General features: G+C 36.7%; 1 protein-coding gene across 1 annotated transcript in view; it reads right to left on the minus strand.

Moving 5' to 3' along the window:
• Positions 1–27,645, minus strand: part of LOC106053477 (uncharacterized) — a 108,799-nt gene that overhangs the window by 25,015 nt on the left and 56,139 nt on the right. The gene's annotated exons all lie outside the window — the stretch shown is intronic.

The following is a 27,645-nucleotide window of genomic DNA, read 5'->3' on the forward strand; positions in this document are numbered from 1 at the left end:
TATTATTTTGTTATTCCACAAACCGCAAAGTAAATTTTAGCAATTGTCAAAGATATCATTTGTAGATAAAAGTCTCTCTCTATATTTAAATTAACTTGATTTGTCTTGAAACGTAGTCAGAACCTTATTCAATATCGTCTCATAATCTAGATTTTAACTGTACGAGAGGTTATCAGTAATTGTCAATTATATTTTCATTTAGATTTGAAATTATGTGTGCTTACAAGGCACAAAACTAAAGAGACTTTGATATTGACGTTATGAGACAGCATGAGAAACTAAAGACATGGAATTGTTTTGGGGATAAGGATATCAAAAGATGAGCTTTAAGTCAAGTTGGTCCTACCCTGAAATAGCCTTGCTTGGTTACCTTGGTACTAAGTGCACTCTGGATGTGTGAACTTTCAAACGATTAGAATTCTATTCTGGCAAGATCAAGGAGCTTTAGCTCTGGAGCCAAACTTTCCATTGTATTAACCATCCTGGGGTTTGCAAACCACTCGGGAAATTGAAACTCTGGTTTCAAAGGCTCGATAGTAATTTCGGGTAACTGAGGACAACATTTATAAGTCGGGAAATGTTTTTTTTTGTTGTCATTTTGAAGACTGGTTAAGAAATGAGGACACCAACTCGGAGGAATTCTGGGTAAACTAAAATGGCTGCTTTACATAAGAGAAACTTCAAAGCTTGCTGGTCTATAGATTGTGTCACAACCACGAGACAATAGTGATGGACTGCCCAAGTTAGACCTAGGTCACGTGTCCATTTGTGAAATGCTCCACATTTTAGCAATCTTCCACACGCAAGTAGTCCATCAGGCATTTTAAAAATGTTTCCTGCCTCTTTCAATATTTCCCATTGTTAAATAATAACTCAGTTACTAACTGATCCAACGAGTTCACAAATTTTAGCTAATAGAGTAGTGTCAATAGAATCAGCCTTAAAGTATGAAGAACTTTAGGAATCGATTATTTGTCCTGTGATGTTTGTAAGAATCGATGTTAGGTCGGGATGGATTTCAGGCCAATAGTCATTTACCGTTCACATATACCAAGTTACCAGGCGGACTGTTTAAGTTTAATATCCGTCTTCTGAGCCTGTCTTTAATGATAGCTTTCATATGAGTCTTTGTCATGCACTCGTTTCCCATGATAAAAAATAGACCTATAAGTGTTATTTGTATACGTATTTTTAATATTTTATCCTGGACCTAAACGTTTCTTGTTGCTGTTGTTGTTTTTTCTGCACTTTGTCTTGTAACTGGGGAAACTCTATTCCTGACAGAGTCTGTTTGAATGAAGGACATCACGGGACATGTCCGACAGCAGGGCGAGTTCTGTGCAGTTTGACAAATGTTCAATGTTCAACTGGAGACGTCCCAACAGATTTGACCAGCTCTGCACTTCCAAAAAAAAAATCGTCTGGAGAAACAAATGAGATCGTTACAGAATGACTTCGTGTTTTGCATTTCCTAATAGTTCAACAAGTGAATGCTGTTACTGGTTTCTTAATGTTTCCAAAAGTTGATTTTAAAAAATGTTTAACATCTAATTATTGTTTGCAGTGCATCGCTACAACAATACTAACATATAATACTTAATGCATCGAAACTATTAATTGTGACAACTGACATAAAGAGCATCATATCACGTTTTTTTAATACAGTTTTTGCCGTGTCAAATAATATGGGCATCCTTTGTTACATGCTAATGATGTGTTTATAGTTACACTGTTGTTGTGTATAGAGGTGACTCTGTTTTTAAGAGGTCTAACTGAGCATAAGTAGATCTGAAACAATGAAGTACATTGAACATAAACACTTGAAATTAAACCAAATGTGTAGTTGTAATACGCTTTTAAAAACCCATTGGGAAGTAAATTGTATCATGTAAGTAGTTTATTAGTTCAATAATATGCCTTTGTTATGCGTTAATTGCATTTGTATCACTACGCGGAGCATGTTAGGGTGCGCGCGGTATTAGTCAATGGAGGTATGGAAATGTATGTCAACACGGCTAAAGCTATTTACACTTATAGCGAACGAATTTAAGTAAAAATGTTTTTGAAGCACAAATTTGAAGATTAATTTTATAAAATAATGAAAAGAATACACTATATTTTGTATGTTGACGTGTAACATAAAAAAATTATGTCGCGAATGACAACATTGCAAGATTTTTAGCTCTGCGCATGCATGACCATCGGTCCTATCTCATGTAAACATGACCTAGTGCTATGAAGTTGTAATACTTTCGTAGAGTTGGGCAATTTTTTTTTTTTTTGAGCGTCTTCAATTTGTTTTAGGGCTACTTTACATACGTTGGTTTTCCTAATGATACCAAAGAAACATTTATGTCAAGTCTTATCAAGATTGCTCAAATGGTTTTGATTTCTATTCCGCGCATACATACATACATACATACATACATACATACATACATACATACAATCCACTGGCGGATCCAGGGGGGGGGCGGTAGGGGCGATCGCCCCCCCCACTCGGCCGACCCCCCCCCCATAGGGGGGGGGGGACGGACGAATTATAGTATAGAATTCACACAATTTGTATGCGAATTTATTACTTATGTTAATAATATATACTAATTATTTATATTTCAACCTATTTTCAGATTATTTCGCCCCCCCTTCTAGTATTTTGGCCGATTTGGTAGGATCGGGAGGGGGCGGTCCAATTTATTTGTAGAAATCACAGCTTGCTAACAGAATCAATTAAATATCCCTTAACTCTAACATTAAGACTACTATATATCAACTCACTCTGTCAGTCTGTCTTGAGGTAGAAAGTTTGTACACGTTATTTCTCCCACACCCACTCTCGGATCAAGTTATAAATTTGCACAATTATCCATTTGCATAGACATTACATAAATCAATTTAAAAATATGTAATTAGTTACTGGTAATTAATTATTTTGTTTGATACCAACAAGGGAAATTAATCGTACAGTTTTCACAGATACGACTAAATATGTAGGGTTTAGTCTCCTTAGATAATTGATTAAAACTTGTTATTGGTATTTTAACCGGTCTTTATATAATTTCGTTCACCTGTTGGCCGATTGGAAGGGGAAGAGCGAATACCTCCACCGCCCTTCCCATCTAAACCCTTTGAGTGGGGGGGGGGCGGTCCTACTTTTATGGAGAAATCATAGTATGTGAACAAAATTAGTCGAATATCTATATAATATGAACAGGTGGAAGTGCGATACATGCAATCCCCTTCCCCCCATCGGACAAATCAATACTTTTTCTTTTTGTATTATAGTAAGAAATTACAAAATTACAAAAATCTGTCACTAATATAATTTATATATGCTATAAAGTAAATTCGAGTCTCCCAACCCATATTCTTTAATGCGAAATGCAATCAATAGCAGAAATTATAAAAAGGAGCGAGAATTAATCGTTTTCATTTTACCGCCCTTCCCCTTTCCAGACAGAGTTTGTGTAATTTGACATGAATTTATCATAACTATTTTAAGAAAGACTTTGCTTTGGAAAGTTATAATTCAAACCAAATTTTTCAATATAACAGTCACGGTTGAGATTAGTTCAAAAGCAAGATAATCTTTCCCTAGTCGACTTTTTCCAACCTTTACTCTATCTCATATTTTTTTAGTTAAATAAATTTAGGACTATAACTCACAATTTATGCTAGAATTGTATTGAATATTATTAATCGAATTTTTATTTTTTTTTCGGCGGCGATCTTCAAAACCTTAATCTAAATATCTGGGGTATCTAATCTTTTCAAAGAACAAATCAGTTGTATTTGCAATGTATTAAGGGACTATAAATTCATATTAGAATATTTTTCTCATCATTCAAAAGGCACTGTATAATAGAATGAATAATGAGCTGTAGGTCATGAGAATGCGTTACTGCAGTGAAGAATGCCAGAAAACGCTTTTAGCGTCGAGGCTTCGCCCCGAACCCCACTGATAAATAATGAGCTGTAGATGTCAGAAGAATGCGTTTCTGCAGAGAAAAATGCAAGAAAACGCTTTTGGGCGTCGGGGCTTCGCCCCGAACCCCACTTAAGAAGCTTACAGCGCCTCCCAGACCCACAAGCTTGCAAAGAGAAATACTTTTTTTTTCGTTTTTTTTTGCCGAAGATTGAGAAACAGTCTTATTTTATTCTCATATGTCGAATATATATATATATATATATATATATATATATATATATACTCACGTTTATGCATAGGGTTAGGGTTTACTGGGCGTTAGGGTTAGGGTTTGGTAAAAAATCGCCCCCCCCCCACTCCAAAGTTCTGGATCCGCCAGTGACATACATACATACATACGCCTTACTTTCTGCTTTATATTATAGATATGCAAAGAATTAGTGCAAATTAAGACCGCAGTTTAAAACGTTTTTTAAAGATTTGATGTATTTTATTTTTCATGTAAATGTATCTTTGTTTTCTGTCTGTCTAATCGATCGTCACGGGAAGATTTTAAAAAGAAAAAAAGCGTTTTATCAAGGCATCGCTGAGCACGAACATTTCATGTACATTTTGAGAACTTAAGTATGCATTTAAATATTACCAATATTTCAACAATAAGAGAGATTGTTACACACTGGATAGTTTCTCGGGTTAAAACTGCACCGCAGAGAGATACCACTGCACCATCCACTCTGGTTTCTTTGGTATATGTTGCCAGAAATGTGATCTTTCTGTGTTATTTATTATTTCATACATATGACATATGGTACATCTATACCAGTACCAGCAGTCCAGGACAAACTAGAGGAGGTAATGCACCACACATACGTATGACATATGGTACGTCTATACCAGTACCAGCAGTCCAGGACAATGCAATGACAATCGTATCAGATTCTATTCAGTTCTATCAGATTCCATTCGATACTATCAGATTCTATTCGACCCTATCAGATCACATTTGATACTGTCAGATTCGATTCTGTCGGATCCCTTTCTATCCTATCAGATCCTATTCGATCCTATTAGATCAAAGACGACAAAAAAAAAAAAGGTCTCTTTCCAATCGCTCTTAGTTTTAATCATGGCACTACTTCTCTTTGTGTATTTGCGCGCGTGTGTGTGTGTTTCTGCGTGAGCACTTCATCGTGCTACGCTCCCCGTTTCTTCGATCAAAATAACAGAAAAATGCCCAGCAATGACAAATAGAGAAAAAAAAGTATAGGCTATCAGATGGAGGTTTATAGATCAAAGGTTTTCGGGCTGCTGTCTAGTCTTTGATCCACTACTTTGACCATTCAAGCCTAGAACAATATTTGGTTTCTGAAATATTTCACAGATGTTACACATTTATTCCAGTAACTTATAGAACACCCCAAGGACTCTTGATAGAATGTGTTGCTCTGACGTAGATATATTACATGTTACATTAGTATTTGGTGGTTAATTAGTTCGTCCATCTTGGTTCAATAATATCCACTTTTTTATCCAGGGGGCTGAGGGCTTTGCACTGGGGTTTTGTGGCTGGTGAGATCTATGTAAGCCCGGAATGTTCGCTGCACACTGGGTAGGTTATTCCAGCTGGAGCTAGTGTCATTGGCCTTGCTTTTTTCTCTGACGCTTTCCTTCTGTCAGCAATGTTCTCTTTTCCTCAGCAATTTGTAAGTCAGTTTTCACAGCGCCACGCCATGATGCTCTGTCATGTGCTTCTGTCTCCCACGAGGCAGGGTGAATGCAGCAAATGCAGAAGCTTTAAGTGTGTCCTGTAAGCGTCTTCTTTGTCCACATTATGAGTGCTTCCCTTCCCTTAATTGGACATACAGATGTCGTTAAGGGATGCGGGAGTCTTGCATTCTGCAGATTAGGCCTGCCCATCGCAGCTGGGACTACATTAGGTTGCATTGCAACCTACAAAATATCATGAAATAGGATTTTCAAAAGCTTTTCTAGTTTTTGATAACGAATGGGACGGGCGGACTGATAGACCGCACAAAACTAACGGAGAATTTCCATTATTGGGATTAAGTTATCAGTAAATGTAGAAGTGGGCTTGGAATCCGGGACCATATTGACGAATTACGACAGCCCTAATCCGGGACCATATTGACGAATTACGACAGCCCTAATCCTGGACCATATTGACGAATTACGACAGCCCTAATCCGAGACCAATCGTCATAAACTGCCCACAGGTTGTGACGTTGCATGCCAGTTTTAAGGCCTAACAACAACGTTCGGTCTCTACTAATCACATACCGCTAGGCAGTCATTTGTTGGTACTATCATAGATCTACAGTGCTAGACATTGCCCCGAGAAAAGTTTCCTAGATGTAGACTGTTGGACCAATCAAATCATCTCACAAACTCAGCTTTACATTGATCCAGTGCTTCGGTCTATCGTGAAGCTCTTGGCGACAAGGGACTTCACCCTGCGGACATTTATTTATCGCCCTTTGCTTCGTAGTTTTTAATGCATGACGTCATTGTTCCAGGCAGGCTCGCCAGATGTGCCTTTGTAAACAAAGCGTCGCTTGTCAACCAAACTGTGAGGGCGGGAAGGGGGGAGGTCAGTGACCTTAAGGGAGGCGACCTACATATTCGGATAAACCCACAAATAAAACAATAGAATGTTTCTCGAGTTTTCCTGTTGCCAAGTTCTGATTTTTTTACAAGCTATTGACCTGATTGTCTTCTTGTTTGCCGGTCGGTTATATGAAGCTTCTAGCGATAATTCGCTTTTATTCTTTATTGCTAGGACAATTATTGTGCATGTTGTTTTTTTCTGGAGTTATCTTAAGCTAACCCTAACTCTAACATTAAGGCTACTATATATCAACTCACTCTGTCAGTCTGTCCTTTGGTAGAAAGTTTGTACACGTTATTTCTCCCACACCCACTCTCGGATCAAGTTATAAATTTGCACAATTATCCATTTGCATAGACATTACATAAATCAATTTAAAAATATGTAATTAGTTACTGGTAATTAATTATTTTGTTTGATATCAACAATGGAAATTAATCCTACAGTTTTCACAGATACGACTAAATATGTAGGGTTTCGTCCGGTTAGATAATTGACCACATAATTTTTCCAACGCCCTTTCTTGGATCAAGTTGAACATTTAGTCAATTCATTTTTGTTTGATATCGAATAAGGGAAATAACTTATACATTATATTTGTAAGTGCAGAGCTCTTTTCCTTAGATAAGCTTTTTTTGTTTTGTTTTTTTAATCTTTCTCTCCTAACTGACGATACCAACGTTGATTCCACCAGAATGAGGTAAATAATTACGGAGAGAAAGAGTTAAACGATGTTTCTATTATTAATAACATCTCAAAGACCAACTCCAACATGAAGGAAATCAATGGCACGAGAAACAAAGATGGCAGCGTGGACATGGACCTAACGTAGGAGTCACATGAGTCCAATGGTGTTGTACTGTTGCGGCCATATGATCCACAGGGAGTCAAAAGAAGACCGTCTAAGAAGGCCAGAACACGTTCCAGCGACGTTGCAACCAGTGGGTAGTTTAGACCAATAGCTCGTTGCTACGTCACAGGTTAGTGTTCAGGCCCACTAGAACGATGGGCCTCGGTCAGACTCTGTGTGTCACGTGATGAAGCGTTTCAAGGCTGCCAGAGAATGTACAATTTTTTTTCTGTACACTTGATTTTTGGGGTTTTTGGGGTCTATACCAATTAAGGGACATAATAATGCGAAAGTAATTGAAAATTAAAATTTTTATTTTCGCTTCCTGTTTTTTGATAATCTTTCTGTTTGTCTGGAAATGACGAAACAAACCTTGTTGGGTGTGGGTAGGCGGAGTGTATATAAGCTGTAATCTCGTTGGCCAAAAAAAAACATACGACCTTGACCTCATCTGACCTCTAGATGGCAAGGTCTGCATAAGGGAACTTTCTCCTTTTTTTTTTCTCTAGAAAACTTAAAAATTAAAGTTTCAAAACTTTCACTAAATTTTTTACCGATAGTTAAAACTCTTTAGTCTTTGTCTTGGTTGGACGTCTGACTCATCCTCGAATTTTGTTTCAATTCTCTTGTAAATTTTACTCAAACGCACGAGTCCCATTTCAGCTTTGTTTTTAATGTCAAGTGGATAATTATTTCTCAATCGAGTTACTTTGTTAGACAAATGAAATCATATCTGTCACGTGATCTCATATACGCGTCATTAGATAGTACACCTGAGAATTTTTTTAACTTATGGAAATTAGACTTCTTATCTAGTCAAGGTCAGCAGAAATATCCAAACATTATCAGCTTTTATCATCCAGGCATTATCAGCTATTGTCACACAGGCATTATCAGCTATTGTCATCCAGGCATTATCAGCTTTTTCATCCGGGCATTATCAGCTTTTGTCATCCAGGCATCATCAGCTTTTGTCATCCAGGCATTATCAGCTTTTGTCATCCAGGCATTATCAGCTTTTGTCATCCAGGCATTATCAGCTTTTGTCCTCCAGGCATTATCAGCTTTTGTCATCCAGGCATTATCAGCTTTTGTCATTTAGGCATTATCAGCTTTTGTCATCCAGGCATTATCAGCTTTTGTCATCCAGGCATTATCAGCTTTTGTCATTTAGGCAGGTCTTTTGTTATCTAGGCATTATCAGCTTTTTCATCTTGGTATTATCAGCTTTTGTCATCTAGGCATCATCAGGTTTTGTTATCTAGGCATTAGTAGCTTTTGTCATCTTGGTATTATCAGCTTTTGTCATGCAGGCATTATCAGCTTTTTTTTTCATCTATGCATAATCAGATTTTGTTATTCAAGCATTATCGTTGTTTTTTTTTTCTTATCCAGGGATTATCGGATTTTGTCATGCAGGCATTATTAGCTTTACTCATCCAGCCATTAACAGCTTTTCTCATCCAGAGATAATCATCGGAACTTTAAACTTTCATCTTTTTCATTCATTCCCATAGGTTTTAATTTTGCAATTAGTTAAGTTTTGTTTTTTGCAAAACGTTGGGTTTTGTTCAGTAACTCAGATTACTGTTGTTCATCGATAGGACACCATTGTGAATGTCAGGAAACAAAATGTTAAACTTATATTAAACTTATATCACTGAATAGCGGACAGAGAAAGTCTTATTTGTGCCCACTAAGAGTATAAATATTCCCTATTCCCAAAGAAGCACTATGTTATGTTTTATATAATATAGAGATTTCATACAGGGAAGTAAATCCATAAATAGCTTGAAGTTTTCGTGTCTCTTGTGAATACGATACTGAAGTATTGATTAGTCACTTCTTTTAATAAAAGATCATTTTGTGTGCTTTTATTTCAGCTCTGTTAAATCAAATGTCAAAACGCTTTCGTTGGTAGTCATTTTTGTTATTTACCTGGCAACTGTGGTCTTTCAGTCCTTGACATTGTTTCATTTGTCTCTCTTTTTGTTTTCAACATCTCTTACAACTGTCACACTCTTATTTAGGTTCCATGATATTTCTTTTGTTTCATAGTTCTTCATGTCATTCTCTTTTTTCTTTCTCTCTTACTGTAGTTCAGTGTTTCTCAAACTTTTTCCTTAACGCCCATTCTGAGTATTTAGCGGAACTGTGGCGAGCAGATGAGACTCTTAATCTTATGAGGACTTTAACCTTGATTTAAAAAAAATAATATCTTAATAATAAACTCGTTTACATTCCTCCATTTCTAATCCTCCTCTATCTTCCTCTTTCAACACGCATTCGCACCATTCCACATTCACACTATGCTGCGCACTTAACGGGAACACTTTGCCCATTCTGAGTATTTAGTGGAAAACTTTACACATTCTGAGTATTTAGTGGAAAACTTTGCCCATTCTGAGTATTTAGTGGAAAACTTTACACATTCTGAGTATTAAGCGGAAAACTTTGCTTATTTTTTAGTGAAATTAATTCACGTGGTGACCATACTTATTAATTTTTCCAGGCCTTGCGGAACACTAGGGTTCTTTGGGATCTTGAAATAAAAAGGGCAGATAACTGTGATTCACTTTTTGTGTCAAAAAATTCAATTGCAGAAGAAGAATGTCAATACGTTCCCAAAGATTTCCTGGAGGCTTATGGGAAATGTTTCAAGACTTCCTCCAAGATTTCGTAATCTCTAAACCTTTGGAAGATTTAAAAAGTTTTCTGCAGTTTGTGGGGAAACAAAACAAAGTAGCATGTCTCTGGTAGTCGAAGACGTTGGCATGCCGATGCCCTATAGCCTACGTCTTGGGTTCAAATCTTATTTTGGTCGAATATTTAACACTATTTTGTAAGCAGGCTCACTTGTGTAACTATACTGTCTGACCATAGTGCAAAGGTGGACTTGTACTAACATGTACACGAGATAGGTTGTTAGTGAGTTTGATTTGTAGAAGTATCTGTTTGTTGATACTTGAATGAAATATTCTGTTATGAACATATAGACTTAAGATCTATATAAAGTTATATTATAAAGCTTGTAGTTAATAATAAAGTTAGTTGATGTAATAATGTCTAAGAGTTTCTTCATTGAGTCACTGCGTGACGTTAGAGACATCTGGAGAAACGTTCTTGCATTGAAATGATTGCTAGTTTGGCTCATATTTAACCATTTCACAAGCATAATATAAAATATATTTTTTTTTTGGAAAAACAAACAAACAACAAAGCTTATATAAAGGAAAGAACTTCGCATCTACAATCATATCTCTCAATATTATAGAAGCTATTTGAAATTAAACAAAATAATTAATAACCATTAATTAACTGACTAATTGGTTAATTTTTTAAATTGATTTGTTTTGTTAGGTACAATAAAGAATGGCTTGTATAGTTTCAGCTTAATCCCAGAATGCGTGTGAGAGAAATAACTTGTTCAATTATCTAAGGGGACAAAACCCTACATATTTAGTCATATCAACGAATACTAAAGGATTAATTTCTCTTGCTAATATCAAATCAAATAATTAATTACCCATAATTGATTGGCTAATTGATTATTTTGTATTATTTCATTTATGTTTATGCAATGAATGATTGTGCAAAGTATATGGGAGAAAAAACGTGTATATTTTATAAGATAGACAGAGACATATTTGATATAAGTAGATAGAGACAGACTTGATATAAGTAGATTGACAGAGACAGACTTGATATAAGTAGATAGACAGAGACAGACTTGATATAAATAGATAGACTGAGACAGACTTGATATAAATAGATAGACTGAGACAGACTTGATATAAGTAGATAGAGACAGACTTGATATAAGTAGATAGAGACAGACTTGATATAAGTAGATAGAGACAGACATGATATAAGTAGATAGAGACAGACTTGATATAAGTAGATAGAGACAGACTTGATATAAGTAGATAGAGAGAGACTTGACATAAGTAGATAGAGACAGACTTGATATAAGTAGATAGAGACAGACTTGATATAAGTAGATAGAGACAGACTTGATATAAGTAGATAGAGACAGACTTGATATAAGTAGATAGACAGAGACAGACTTGATATAAATAGACAGAGACAGACTTGATATAAGTAGATAGACAGAGACAGACTTGATATAAGTAGATAGAGACAGACTTCATATAGGTAGATAGAGACAGACTTGATATAAGTAGATAGAGACAGACTTGATATAAGTAGATAGAGACAGACTTGATATAAGTAGATAGAGACAGACTTGATATAAGTAGATAGACAGAGACAGACTTGATATAAATAGATAGAGACAGATTTGATATAAGTAGATAGACAGAGACAGACTTGATATAAGTAGATAGAGACAAACTTGATATAAGTAGATAGACAGAGACAGACTTGATATAAATAGATAGAGACAGACTTGATATAAGTAGATAGACAGAGATAGATTTGATATAAGTAGATAGACAGAGACAGACTTGATATAAGTAGATAGACAGAGACAGACTTGATATAAGTAGATAGAGACAGACTTGATATAAGGACAGAGACAGACTTGATATAAGTAAATAGATAGAGACAGACTTGATATAAGTAGACAGTCACTGACAGACTTGATATAAGTAGAAAGACAGAGACAGACTTGATATAAAGACAGAGACAGACTTGATATAAGTAGATAGACAGAGGCAGACTTGATATAAGGACAGAAACAGAGACAGACTTGATATAAGTAGATAGAGACAGACTTGATATAAGGACAGAGACAGACAGAGACAGACTTGATATAAGGACAGAGACAGACAGAGACAGACTTGATATAAGGACAGAGACAGACTTGATATAAGTAGATAGACAGAGACAGACTTGATATAAGTAGATAGACAGAGACAGACTTGATATAAGGACAGAGACAGAGACAGACTTGATATAAGTAGATAGAGACAGACTTGATATAAGGACAGAGACAGAGACAGACTTGATATAAGGACAGAGACAGACAGAGACAGACTTGATATAAGGACAGAGACAGAGACAGACTCGATATAAGTAGATAGACAGAGACAGACTTGATATAAGGACAGAGACAGACAGAGACAGACTTGATATAAGGACAGAGACAGACTTGATATAAGGACAGAGACAGACAGAGACAGACTTGATATAAGTAGATAGACAGAGACAGACTTGATATAAGGACAGAGACAGAGACAGACTTGATATAAGTAGATAGAGACAGACTTGATATAAGGACAGAGACAGAGACAGACTTGATATAAGGACAGAGACAGACAGAGACAGACTTGATATAAGGACAGAGACAGAGACAGACTCGATATAAGTAGATAGACAGAGACAGACTTGATATAAGGACAGAGACAGACAGAGACAGACTTGATATAAGGACAGAGACAGACTTGATATAAGGACAGAGACAGACAGAGACAGACTTGATATAAGGACAGAGACAGAGACAGACTTGATACAAGTAGATAGACAGAGACAGACTTGATATAAGGACAGAGACAGAGACAGACTTGATATAAGGACAGAGACAGAGACAGACTTGATATAAAGACAGAGACAGGCAGAGACAGACTTGATATAAGGACAGAGACAGGCAGAGACAGACTTGATATAAGGACAGAGACAGAGACAGACTTGATATAAGTAGATAGACAGAGACAGACTTGATATAAGGACAGAGACAGACAGAGACAGACTTGATATAAGTAAGCTTTGTAAAAAATCAGCACCAAACCTTTTGATCGTTGATTTTTTTATTTTTTTTGTTTACTAGCTTGCTAAGTATCATTAAACTACATCCATTGTATATACTCTACATCTCGAACGAGCAACATTTGCTTCTATGGCAAAGATTTGTTTTAGTCTGTCGACTCAGCTTATGTTATTTAATCATTACTTTAGCTGGTAACAAAATAAAAAACAAAAAAAACAAAAAAACAAAACAAAACTATTTCATCCAGTTTCTAGTCTGGAAAAATGACTTGTCTTTTCGACATCCTGCGAATGAAACTTGCGTGTATCACGTGGGATAAAAGCATGCTGGGAGCGTCCCCTCTAACTTCCGGTAATAGTTTCTGAGTTTCTGTATTTTTTTAACGAAATCTCAGCCTTCACGTCTGTAAGGGAGGTTACCTTATGACAAAGACGCTGGCTTGCTTTACATTATTACATGTATTATTATTTCTCACTTGCTTGGTCAGCAGCTTGTTCAAAGTGCACGTGACTCATACGATAGACGTTCTAGCATTTTCTAGAAAGTCTCTGGTCAGCAGAATGAATAGACGAAACCAAATTATGTTGTTTTTGTTGTTGGTGTTGTTTTAGCTGTCCCACGTAGAAAAATAAATGTTGTTTCTGCGCTGTCAGTCTGTCCTTAAACATTTTGTAGGGTGATAAATCTGATTTTGATGTCATGTTTATTTAATATATTCATTGCTACTATTGAGCTTACGAAAGCGTTCCCTTTGTATTTAAAGTTAAGTATGCGAAAGCATGTAAACCAATTTTAGAACTTAATTGAAGAGCCAAGTCATTTATCCAATATTTGTTTTATAAAGTGAAACAGATATTAATGTACCATACAAAATTAAATTTGTTTTTGATTGGCCCGCATGGTCTCCTACAGTTTGTGTCTTGTGGTATTTACAGTATTTACAGTAATACTTGACTTTGAAATAGGGGCTTTTAAAAATGTTATTTTTTCTGCTTTTGACTAAAAAACAACTATGTCTTGAAAAAATTCATTCATGAATTAAATCATAAATTCCTTAATCATAAAGTAAAGGGTGTCACTTATGAAGACGCATCGCTTGTTGATAAAAAATAAAGTTTTCGCTTTTAAACCTTTTAAGGTCATCTGTTTCTTTGGACAACGGTTAACAAGCTGGGTGTCATTTGGCCAGCACAGCGATCAGCTGCCTTTACTTTCCCCAACTAAAGTCAACTAAAGTGTTTATATTGTTACGAATCTCACTATCCAGGCTCTCTGCAAACTGCACCATACACCACCAACTTAAAGAACTTGACAACTCAGGGCTCCAAGGTAACGTAACACTTTAATAGTTGAATAAATAACAGCCAATACTGTACAATTGGCAACACGTACGCTGTACAAATACCTCTCCGATAACACCGTTCCGCCGTATCAACTCTTGCACTGGCCTCTCCGTCTCGTTCCGGGCTTGCACTGGGTTCAACAGTTCAGGACTGACTTCACACACTTGGGCTCGTTGTGTCGGACTCGATCACAGACCAAGATCAAGACGCCGTTCGTCTCAACTGTACTTGACAGTACTCCGCACTGAACCGTCGTAATGCTCCGTACAGAACCACACCGTTGAACTGTGCTGTAGTCGACCGTGTTCTGAACTCCTGTCGTGAACCCGCTTTCTGAACCTTGCTGTATTGAGCCCCTTTTCTCGACCGTCTTGACTGCGACACCTCCGCTCTTATATAGGGTCCCTACTGGCCTTCTCGAACCGGACAGAACGCCCCTCGACGTTTCTAGGTGGTCAGATGACTATAACTCTCGTGGCGCTCCTGAGCTCTGTTCACGTCGGCGATCCTTCCCGAACTGTCCTGTTGACGCTCGACTCGGCTGACAGTCGTAACTCGTCACGCTTGACCGCTCGTCTAGCGCTGGCCTGGGGCGATTTGCGTCGGCTGACTACACACACACCACTACCCCCATCTGTGCCACCACCAGGTTTATAACAATATATATATACATCTCCCTTAAAGTACCATTTATTTGAAACGAAATAAAAAACAATTAACTGATTGTGTTTTTTTATCTATTCATATCTTGTCAGTGAAAATGAAAAATTGTGCAACGTTTTAACTTGATCCGAGAATGGGACAGACAGACGGACAGACAGACAGACAGACTTAATTGATATAAGTTTTGTAAAAATATATGTATTTATGTATAAGAGAACTCCAAACAGCTAGTCTTGTGTCAGACCTAAGGAAATAGTTGGTCTAGTCTTACGTGTAAACAGCTAGTCCAATCACACATATAGACAAACAGCTAGTCCAATCACACATATAGACAAACAGCTAGTCCAATCACACATATAGACAAATCGCTAGCAATGAATCACATGCTGTTAAATAACTACATTGAATTTTAAATCTATTTCTATAAAACTCCTAACTTTTTTAAACAAATATAAATGAAACTATTATTACAGAGTACACACAATCTTCTTGTTAATGTACGCAATTAGGATTTTAAATTATATTTCACATTAATTAAGTAATTATCTATTTATCTACGACCGAGACAAAGCATTAATCAATATCCATAGAATATTACAACATTGTCTTAATATTGATAGATTAATTATGCAGTATTTTTATTTAGATACACAGACCTAGCTTTGACCTATATATTGTATTACATATGTCTAAGACAATGGGGTATTCCTTTCACAATTTGAGCTTGTCATATGCCAAAAAATAATTAGAAATCCTTGAATTTTAGAATATCGTTTTACAGAAATTCGAAACAATATTTCCATGATGCTTTGTGGTTTTTGGAATATTAGCGCTGAGCTCACCCCGCCAACTTTATATGATCGAAATAGCTATATCACTCAGGATGAGAATTGTCAGAATGTAATGACTTCTCTGTTGTCACTGAAGCGCTATTCGAATTTGCATATATAGACACCATAGACTTATATATAATATATCTAAAATGGACATGGAGACTTTTTAACACTACAAAAAATGTCGTGAAATTTTTTTAGAAAGTTGGATCAAGGGGTTGTTTTATAAAGTAGTTAAAAGAAGTAAAGACTATTTTTTTCAACCCTAACCTATGTAACATATAACCCAACAGCAGTGTGAAGAGTCTGGGGTGGGAGAGAAATCGCCGTTCCGATCGTAGCCAAATGCCCAAGCATTCATTTCATCCAATGCCCCATCCGTAAGAAGATATGACGTATGTGGGTGAAAATGTCTCCTAGTCATTGGACTCTAACCCACAAGAAAGAATGTCGTTTTAAGTCTGAGGACAGCCAAATAATAAAACTAGAAACCTTTTCTGTTCCTGTCATTACGATATTTTTTTAACATGTCTTATCCATAATCCATTACAAGATCTACGGGGCTCGCAAAGACCTTCCTTCAAGGGAACAGTGCCAGGAAAAGAAGAAGAGGCAGACAGAAAAAGCGATGGAGGACGGGCCTGCCATTGAGAGAGGTTCTAAACAAGGCAAAAAAAAAAGGGAGGAATGGAGAAAGACGGTCAACAAGTCTTGCCTGGTGCCCCAACGGTCCAACAGACTAAGGGCTAGGTAAAAAAGGTAAGGTAGGTATCCATAATCTGATTTGTTCGAATGCAATGGTGGGAAGCGTGGTCGAGAGGCCAAGTGCGCTTGAACTTGGCTTGGCTACCTAGAAGGGGGCTCGAGGTGCGACACCCGACTCGGGCAGAGTTGTGTTTACTGAGGGCCTAAAGGCAGCACGGAAAACCAACTCCTAGATACCCCCTCCCCCCCACCGGTCCACAAATGAGATTGGACCAAAAGCGCTCTGAGCATGCTATAAGCATGAAAGTAGCGCTATATAAAAGCTATAATAATAATGGGACATCTTATTGTTTTCAATTTAATATGGCGGGAAACTGAAGAAAACTTCCGGGTTTTCTTGTTTTTAATGGACATTTTATTTCCATTAGTCTTAGAAATCAATGGACATGTCAGCACCATTCATATTGTTTCCTAAAGTGACCCTCCCAAGTCGCATACAAGGTCTCCATCAGGTCTTAGCGCAGAGCAGCGTCCAGTTCAGCCCTTCCTCTCATTGATTGCAAAGCTTTGTCGCGATCTTAACAAGGGATACTTGGAGCAAAGGAGAGATGAGGGCTGTGTGAGGGGGTGTGAGTCTGTGGGGGGTGTCATGTTATGGGGTCCGTGTTTAGGAAAACTGTAACTTGTGATAAAGTGATAATAGACTAATCTATTTTTTTTCTATATCCCAGACTTCCTCTACATGGCGTGTTTTGGCATGAGACTAGGTCGAAAATTGTCGAGCACTGGGAGATGTAGATTATCATTATGTTATGCAATTAATTTAAGATGATATCTCAATATTTCATGTCGACTTATATTATAATATAGAATATATGCGCATCTCAGTATGAATCGATTTCGTTAATGTAATGTATATTTTATTGTATTAGTATTAGGAAGTGAGAGGTTGGATTTTGAAGATATAGCTACTGTATTTTTTTCTTCCACTAAAATGCTCATAGAGTCTAGAGTATAATATAAGTCAACACAATTTTCTTTTATTTTTACATTTATATCTGGCTGGAGGAACTTCTCAATACTGTAAAAAGACAAAAGCTGAGCTGGTTTGGTCCTATTGTAAGACATGACTCACTGTCAAAAGTCATTCTTCAAGATACAGTAGAGGGAGCACGAAGAAAGGGTCGTCCAAAGAAAAGCTGGATGGACAATGTAAAAGAATGGACCGGCCCCTCTCTTGATATCCTGCTAAGAACAGCTGCTGACCATGAAAAATGGAGGGACTTGGTTACTCGAACTATCACAGCACCCCTAGGACAAACGTCAAGGGACATATGATGATCAGATGATGATCAGATGATCAGATGATGAAGATGATGATCAGATGATGAAGATGATGATCAGATGATCAGATGATGAAGATGATGATCAGATGATGAAGATGATGATCAGATGATCAGATGATGAAGATGATGATCAGATGATGATCAGATGATGAAGATGATGATCAGATGATGAAGATGATGATCAGATGATGATCAGATGATGAAGATGATGATCAGATGATGAAGATGATGATCAGATGATCAGATGATGAAGATGATGATCAGATGATGAAGATGATGATCAGATGATGATCAGATGATGATCAGATGATGAAGATGATGATCAGATGATGAAGATGATGATCAGATGATGAAGATGATGATCAGATGATGAAGATGATGATCAGATGATGATCAGATGATGATCAGATGATGATCAGATGATGATCAGATGATGAAGATGATGATCAGATGATGATCAGATGATGATCAGATGATGATCAGATGATGAAGATGATGATCAGATGATAAAGATGATGATCAGATGATGAAGATGATGATCAGATGATGATCAGATGATGATCAGATGATGATCAGATGATGATCAGATGATGAAGATGATGATCAGATGATGATCAGATGATGATCAGATGATGATCAGATGATGATCAGATGATGAAGATGATGATCAGATGATGAAGATGATGATCAGATGATGAAGATGATGATCAGATGATGAAGATGATGATCAGATGATGAAGATGATGATCAAATGATGATCAGATGATGATCAGATGATGAAGATGATGATCAGATGATGATCAGATGATGATCAGATGATGATCAGATGATGATCAGATGATGAAGATGATGATCAGATGATGAAGATGATGATCAGATGATGAAGATGATGATCAGATGATGATCAGATGATGATCAGATGATGATCAGATGATGATCAGATGATGAAGATGATGATCAGATGATGAAGATAATAATCAGATGATGAAGATGATGATCAGATGATGATCAGATGATGATCAGATGATGATCAGATGATGATCAGATGATGAAGATGATGATCAGATGATGAAGATGATGATCAGATGATGAAGATGATGATCAGATGATGATCAGATGATGAAGATGATGATCAGATGATGAAGATGATGATCAGATGATGATCAGATGATGATCAGATGATGAAGATGATGATCAGATGATGATCAGATGATGATCAGATGATGAAGATGATGATCAGATGATGAAGATGATGATCAGATGATGAAGATGATGATCAGATGATGAAGATGATGAGGATGATGATCAGATGATGAAGATGATGATCAGATGATGAAGATGATGATCAGATGATGAAGATGATGATCAGATGATGAAGATGATGATCAGATGATGAAGATGATGAAGATGATGATCAGATGATGAAGATGATGATCAGATGATGAAGATGATGATCAGATGATGAAGATGATGATCAGATGATGAAGATGATGAAGATGATGATCAGATGATGAAGATGATGAAGATGATGATCAGTTGATGAAGATGATGATCAGATGATGAAGATGATGAAGATGATGATCAGATGATGAAGATGATGAAGATGATGATCAGATGATGAAGATGATGATCAGATGATGAAGATGATGATCAGATGATGAAGATGATGAAGATGATGATCAGATGATGAAGATGATGAAGATGATGATCAGATGATGAAGATGATGAAGATGATGAAGATGATGATCAGATGATGAAGATGATGATCAGATGATGAAGATGATGATCAGATGATGAAGATGATGAAGATGATGATCAGATGATGATCAGATGATGAAGATGATGATCAGATGATGAAGATGATGATCAGATGATGAAGATGATGAAGATGATGATCAGATGATGAAGATGATGAAGATGATGATCAGATGATGAAGATGATGAAGATGATGATCAGATGATGAAGATGATGATCAGATGATGAAGATGATGAAGATGATGATCAGATGATGAAGATGATGATCAGATGATGAAGATGATGAAGATGATGATCAGATGATGAAGATGATGATCAGATGATGAAGATGATGATCAGATGATGAAGATGATGATCAGATGATGAAGATGATGATCAGATGATGAAGATGATGATCAGATGATGAAGATGATGAAGATGATGATCAGATGATGAAGATGATGATCAGATGATGATCAGATGATGATCAGATGATGATCAGATGATGAAGATGATGATCAGATGATGAAGATGATGATCAGATGATGAAGATGATGATCAGATGATGATCAGATGATGATCAGATGATGATCAGATGATGAAGATGATGATCAGATGATGAAGATGATGAAGATGATGATCAGATGATGAAGATGATGAAGATGATGATCAGATGATGAAGATGATGAAGATGATGATCAGATGATGAAGATGATGATCAGATGATGAAGATGATGATCAGATGATGAAGATGATGAAGATGATGATCAGATGATGAAGATGATGATCAGATGATGATCAGATGATGATCAGATGATGATCAGATGATGAAGATGATGATCAGATGATGAAGATGATGATCAGATGATGAAGATGATGATCAGATGATGAAGATGATGAAGATGATGATCAGATGATGAAGATGATGATCAGATGATGATCAGATGATGATCAGATGATGATCAGATGATGAAGATGATGATCAGATGATGAAGATGATGATCAGATGATGAAGATGATGATCAGATGATGATCAGATGATGATCAGATGATGATCAGATGATGAAGATGATGATCAGATGATGAAGATGATGAAGATGATGATCAGATGATGAAGATGATGAAGATGATGATCAGATGATGAAGATGATGAAGATGATGATCAGATGATGAAGATGATGATCAGATGATGAAGATGATGAAGATGATGATCAGATGATGAAGATGATGATCAGATGATGAAGATGATGAAGATGATGATCAGATGATGAAGATGATGATCAGATGATGATCAGATGATGATCAGATGATGATCAGATGATGAAGATGATGATCAGATGATGAAGATGATGATCAGATGATGAAGATGATGAAGATGATGATCAGATGATGAAGATGATGAAGATGATGATCAGATGATGAAGATGATGAAGATGATGATCAGATGATGAAGATGATGATCAGATGATGAAGATGATGAAGATGATGATCAGATGATGAAGATGATGATCAGATGATGAAGATGATGAAGATGATGATCAGATGATGAAGATGATGATCAGATGATGATCAGATGATGATCAGATGATGATCAGATGATGAAGATGATCAGATGATGAAGATGATGATCAGATGATCAATACTTAAGGTCTTTAAATGTCAATATACTTTAGGCCCTCGAAACGGATAAATAACACGGTCCTGGCGATGTACAAGGTTCGGACTCTAATAGTGGACTTCTTATAAAAATGGTTTAATGAAAAAAATAATGAACAGACTATAAGCAATTTCGAGAATAACGCAAAAGTTTATCACCGTACAACCTTTAGAGTAGAGACATCAAACTAATAAAGTAGATACGACCCCCCATCAACTTTCTTCATATATGTTCCAATAAACACTATTGCTAGTTGATTCTTTTTGTTGAACGACTACAGTGAGCTGATTACCTACTTTTATTGATTTTTACTCAAATGTAAAATGAGTGTCAATTCTATTATAAAATCCCACTTTTATGACATTTACTCATTTGTTATTGCACATTTTACGATAATATTTAATTAAAACTAGAAACAGACTTAACATCACCTGAACAGGTTTCTTTTGTTACGACGTTGTGCTGTATCATTAAACTTTAACATCTAGATGTGTTTAGGCATATTTGGGCATATATCTAGAGATTTTATTATTATTATCTTTTCCAATTTTGCCATGATATATTTTTCCAACTTGGGTGTCACCCACAAAATGGTGTCACACGGTGCGGACAGCACCCCTCGAACCGCCTTAGTGACGCCACTGCTTCAAGATACGTACCTCTCCCCAACAATTTCGATTATAATATTGGAGTAGATGGGCTAGGAAATAAACAAAAATTGAGCCCGCACAACTAACCGCACAGCTAACCAGCATCTTCTAATCCTGATCATAATCACTCTATCTACTTTATAGATCTAGAATTTAGAATATATCTAGAAACCTGACTAACTTAATTTTGAAAAATTAAGAGAAAAAAAGTAGAGTTTCTTTATGACGTCTTTTTAAAAGTATTCAATGGCCTCCTTCAGTAGCGAAGCGACTATGGGTCATCTCGGTGAAATGAATGCCTGGACATTAGCTGTGGTCGGAACGATGTCGCACACACATCAGTTCCCCCCCCCCCCTCTCCACGCAGCTGATGTATCCATACGAACGGCAGTGCCAATACAGTTTTTTGGAGTCAGCGGCGTCGCAGGTTCTGCCAGAGTGTAGCAGTGGGTGCTGCAAACTGCCATAGGGTCACCAGCTCCTGATTTTTCCTCAGGGTTGACTCCCGAAGCTTTTCCCATGATTGTGTATAGCTGCAAGGCAACAGAGGATTCTCCTAGGTGGGTAGCCAGCCATGGCTAACGACCCCTCCTGCTCGAAGCTTACTGGTTAAGGCGCTAGTTACTCGCCTTTGCTCCTTCTCCTGTTAGTGAGAACAGTTCCGCCGGACTCAATATCTGAGCCATACGTGAAGGCCAGGAGTTGTCAGAGGTTATTCGAGACGCATGCCATTTGGAAGCATTTTATAGGTAATGGAGTGCTTACATCCATTACCACTTCCGGCAATGACAACCTTGCGGTATACTTTCTTAATAATGTCTGTGTCACGTATCAATTTAAAATAAACCCAAGTCTAGGTTAATTAATTTAACATATCCATACCTGTAAAACACGGAAATTCCTATGACGTAAGCAGAGATCTGTCAATCTCTTGTATGTATATTTGTTTATACAAACTATCTTTGTATATAATACAAGATTTAGAAGGCAGTTTGTTTAAGTCAGCAAACGTTCCTTAATTTGGGTTCGAATGTGTGTATAAATTGATTTTTAACACTACATCAGGGTCCGCCTTCGAGTTTGTATAACACGAACTCCTTTTGATATCTTCTTTACTTTTTAGTTTGAATGTTGTAAAAAAAAAAAGCTGAAAGAAAAACAGACAACTGTTCCCTGAAGCTTATGGCCAGCTAGCACGTGTTAGTGGCGCGAGGGGTCTAATCACTCCTGTATCGATTTCTTGTTGACTCTGAACTGACTCTGTCTTTGTGCGGCATCTGGATTATATAATCTGCGCGGTGTCTCTAGAGTTTATGCCACTGTATCATACTTACTTGAGAACTAGTAAGTTCTGCAAGTGTAAATATTCAATACTTTCTGTCAGTGGCGTGGCTAAGGTGGGAAGGGTTCAAAATTCGAAGTCCCCCTGGCTCCAACTTGAGGGGGGCCCCCAAAGGAGTATCCGAATTTATTTGTTTTACATTAAATATTACGCCACTGGAATATAATCTTGAAATTCTTGTTGTTATATGTTATTAACCCTAGCCCTGCCTGTATTCCACACAGATTAACGCTTTCCATACAGGGTTACTCTCAGGGATAAGCCTGAGTTATATATTATTAAGTTATATATTTATTAAATACATTAAATACAGTATCTCGTGTCATGATGTCTAATATCAAAATGCAGAGCCCATTAAGAGGTCAAGCCCCTCGGGCCTCAAAATCCCTAGCTACGCCAATGCTTTCTGTTTTTATTGTAAAATAATAAACTGTTCTAGAGATAACCTTGAGGGTTGTATTCAGACATTTTAAACGACTAGTTATACTCTATTGTACATGTCTGTTTTTACAAAGCTTTTATCGACTCACTCTTTCTGTCTGGTCACAATATTTTGAACACGTTATTTCTCCCACACCCATTCTCGGATCACGCCGAAACTTTACACAATTATTTGTTGTACCTAATTGGTAATTAATCATTTTGTTTGGTATCAAAAAAGGAAAATAACCGCGACTTATTGAGAGATGAGGGCTGTATATGTGGAGTTATTCCCTTTCAACGTTATGTACACTTTTTCTTCCACTTCTCTTTCTCGAATCAAGTTGAAATTTCGCATAATTATTCATAGTCGAGACAATAAGTGAATCAATAAAAAAAAAAGATTAATAATTAATCATTTAGTGATAATTAATTTTGTGGTATATAAAAAGGGATCTTATTCCTTCAGTATTGAGATATATAGCAGTGATTTTCGATAACCTTCCTTAAGAAAAGCTTTGCTTTTTAAAAAGATTGTTTTACTTGTTAGTGTTGACTTACGATCCTCTTTTCAGCCTCACCTCACCCCGCCCTGTCACTGTTTGCTCTCCTTACAATTTGATTTATTTGTATTGTTCCTCTTTTCTCTCTCTCTCTCTCTCTCTCTGCACATGATTTTAATATCAACAGATTCATAAAGTTCAAAGATCATCAATGAAGTGACAGTTTGAGAAAGGAGATTCAATTTTAGAAACCTCGGGACTATGACCCAACGCTCTACCGCTCTACCAGTCACAGAATTTTCAATATTTTATTCGGGAAAAAAGAAGACAAAATACGTTATCTGAAACATCGATGACGACTGCTGTTAGACACTTAGTTTAGTTAGTTTAGTTACGCACTATAATAGACCGACAGTGAACTCACATTTTATAGGGACGTCATTAGACGTTGGGTTTAGAGATTAGTGTAGACTTTTAGATCAGTTATTGCTAGGCTCTCAAAGGGATAACATAGTTGTAGCGACTCGACTGTGGCCCATTCTGCATTAAAGATTGTTATATTCTCATCTGGAGTGAACTTAGTCATTGAGCCTTTGATCCTGCTTGTTATTGTATACTGTTTTTGTATCGGATTGCATGCGGACTCGCAAATCTAATACATCTTACAAGGTACTCACGCGTCTAGAATTATCAAGGTATTTAGTAATACTTCAAATACAGCTTATAACACATGCATCCGTTACACTACTTATACATTTACTGGTATTAAGATACAAAGAAAACAGATTTTACTTTAGCATAAAATTTGAGAACCTTCCAAGCCCAAATTGAGACTAGTAGTACGACATCTGTGCAGAATGTAACAAATCCTTGTAAATCTCCACCAAGGACCTCCCTTGACCTAACTAGTCACACAGCCATGTTTCTAATCAATAACAGAGTTTGTTTGTTCGGCTCGACTACTTCCTCCTGTCTTCCAAACAAAACAAAATCACGACTAAAAAACAACAAAACAAGATCTTGGTTGTTGTTTTTTGTTAAGTTGACCAGGGCTAACAAAAAAACATTTATTGATTAACAGTAGAGATGGCAGAGGTCTGTAGCTGAAAGTGGTCAGATTTCAAGTTTGTAAATCAACAAAACACAAGAGGATGATCTGTCACCACAACTCAGTCAAATGTGACACTGAACACAATCTATAGTTATAACACACTGGAGTCAGGAACCATCGTGTTAAAACAGAAAATGTATTCGAGGTTGTGACATTATTAAAATAAAATAGAAGTCACTAAAAAAAACAAGAGATTTAATACAGTTTCTCAGCTGTGGTCAGTGATACGTGCCCGCGGGCCATATAAAAGTACATGCGACCGCTGACCTAGTGCACCTAACTTAACTTAAAAGGGCATTGAGTTTACTAACGATAAAATACTCAATATAAAACTGTTTCTTATTGCGATTTCTTGTTATATGATGATACTAGACATATGTTACCCGCGACCCGCGGGTCTTTATTTGCGCATTACTTTCGATATAGTCACTGAGAGTGTTTTGTAAACAATTAAACGAAATAATAATGTAATAAGTAAAGCGAATGTGTCAATATAAAAATAGTATGAATGAAGCTATCAAATCAATTAGCTAATAGGCTTAAATCCATTTTTTTTCAAATTAAAACATTTGCTTGTAGGCCTACATATATTTGATTAAAATTTGAGATGAATAGACTAAATTTTGTATGTTCATGTGTATAAAGTATAAAGTAAATCTTGGGGTAGACATAGATCTAAATCTACACTAATCTAGAGTTAAAAATTCGCTTTTATAGAGTTCATTCTCTGCTGCGCATGCGTGAACTATTTTTCATGAATGAATATAGGTCTATCTCAACACGGCTACGCAGCTTTAGCGAACAGCGAACGAATGTATTAAAAATGCTTTAGAAAAACAAATTTGAATGTTAATTTGATTAAAATATGAAATGAATGGACAATAATTAGTATGTTTATGTGTTAAAGCATAAAACTATTTTTGCGAAAAGAAGTTTTATCATCTTAGAGTTCAATAAGAGTTTTAGACCTAGGCCTAGGAATAGACTCAGTAGAGAGATGTGTTAATGTGTAACCATTTGGTAATGTCTAATAAAAGAATGTTCGCCAGGGAATCTGTAGTCACAGATATCAGGAACTAATTTATGTAAAAAATCCTTTTGAATAATCTAGTGGATTGGATTTAGATGTATGTTAAACGTAGCTAATGATCCTTTCGCGTTATTTCTCTTTCGCTACGAAAATAAAATTAGTTTTGCGAAAATGGGTTTACCCGAAGTCGGGTAATTTATTTTCAATTCAAATGCTCTCATCGTAAACTGTTTCAGGTAACACCATCACCTCTCCCTTAGTCTGTCGGACCGTTGGGGCACCACACAAGATTGTTCGACCGTTCTTCTCCATTCCTCTCTGCCTTTTGCCATTGGATAGAACCTCTTTCAATGGAAGGCAAGTCCATTTTTTTTATATTGTCTTCCCATCGCGTTGTCTGTCTGCCTCTTCTTCTTTTTCCTGGTACTGTTCCCTGAAGGAAGGTCTTAGCAAGCCCCGAAGACCTTTTTATATGGCCATAGAAGTTTAGTTTCCGTGTTTTTACGTTAGCATGTCATCGATGAGTTTGAACAACTCACCACAACAACATGTCTTTTCATTTTGGCAATTTTGAGTTGTCTCTCGTACCTACGACCGCTTATGACAATGCCGCTTATTCTTGCACCATTCACAACCAATCGCCAACCTCTTCCCACCGTCACCTTAAAAGTTAACTTGTTTGATTGTGAAGGCGTGAGGAGGCTAGAGCCTTAAATTAAAAACCCAGGTCGGTCAACCTTTATCATTATCATTATTATTATGTTAGAAATGAACGAGTAGTCATTCTCTGTCGCTGCCAGGGTCGAGTTTCGCTAAAGAGAAACAAAATTCATCGTAGTCCCTTTAACAGTTTCCACTGAGAAATTTTCTAGTGATGTGGCAGGTCTGCAGCAGTACCGCCCTCTGACAGGCAACGAAGATGTTCCTAGGAATGTTAAGGGCCTTGAAGGTGTCTGTGAGGTCAGTTGTTATTATCCCCTCGGTTGATATAACAATGGGGTATATTGTTATTTTGGACAATTAATCTCCAAGCCTATGTTCCCATATTTTCTTTGTTTTTCTATCTCAGTTTTTCTTAAATTATGAGACAGTGGTACGGCGATATTATTATTATTATTATTATTATTACTATTATTATTATATGCATTTAAAAAGCGATCACGTTAATATTCCCC

Source organism: Biomphalaria glabrata, chromosome 15 (genome assembly GCF_947242115.1).
Source record: "Biomphalaria glabrata chromosome 15, xgBioGlab47.1, whole genome shotgun sequence".
NCBI lineage: Eukaryota > Metazoa > Mollusca > Gastropoda > Planorbidae > Biomphalaria > Biomphalaria glabrata.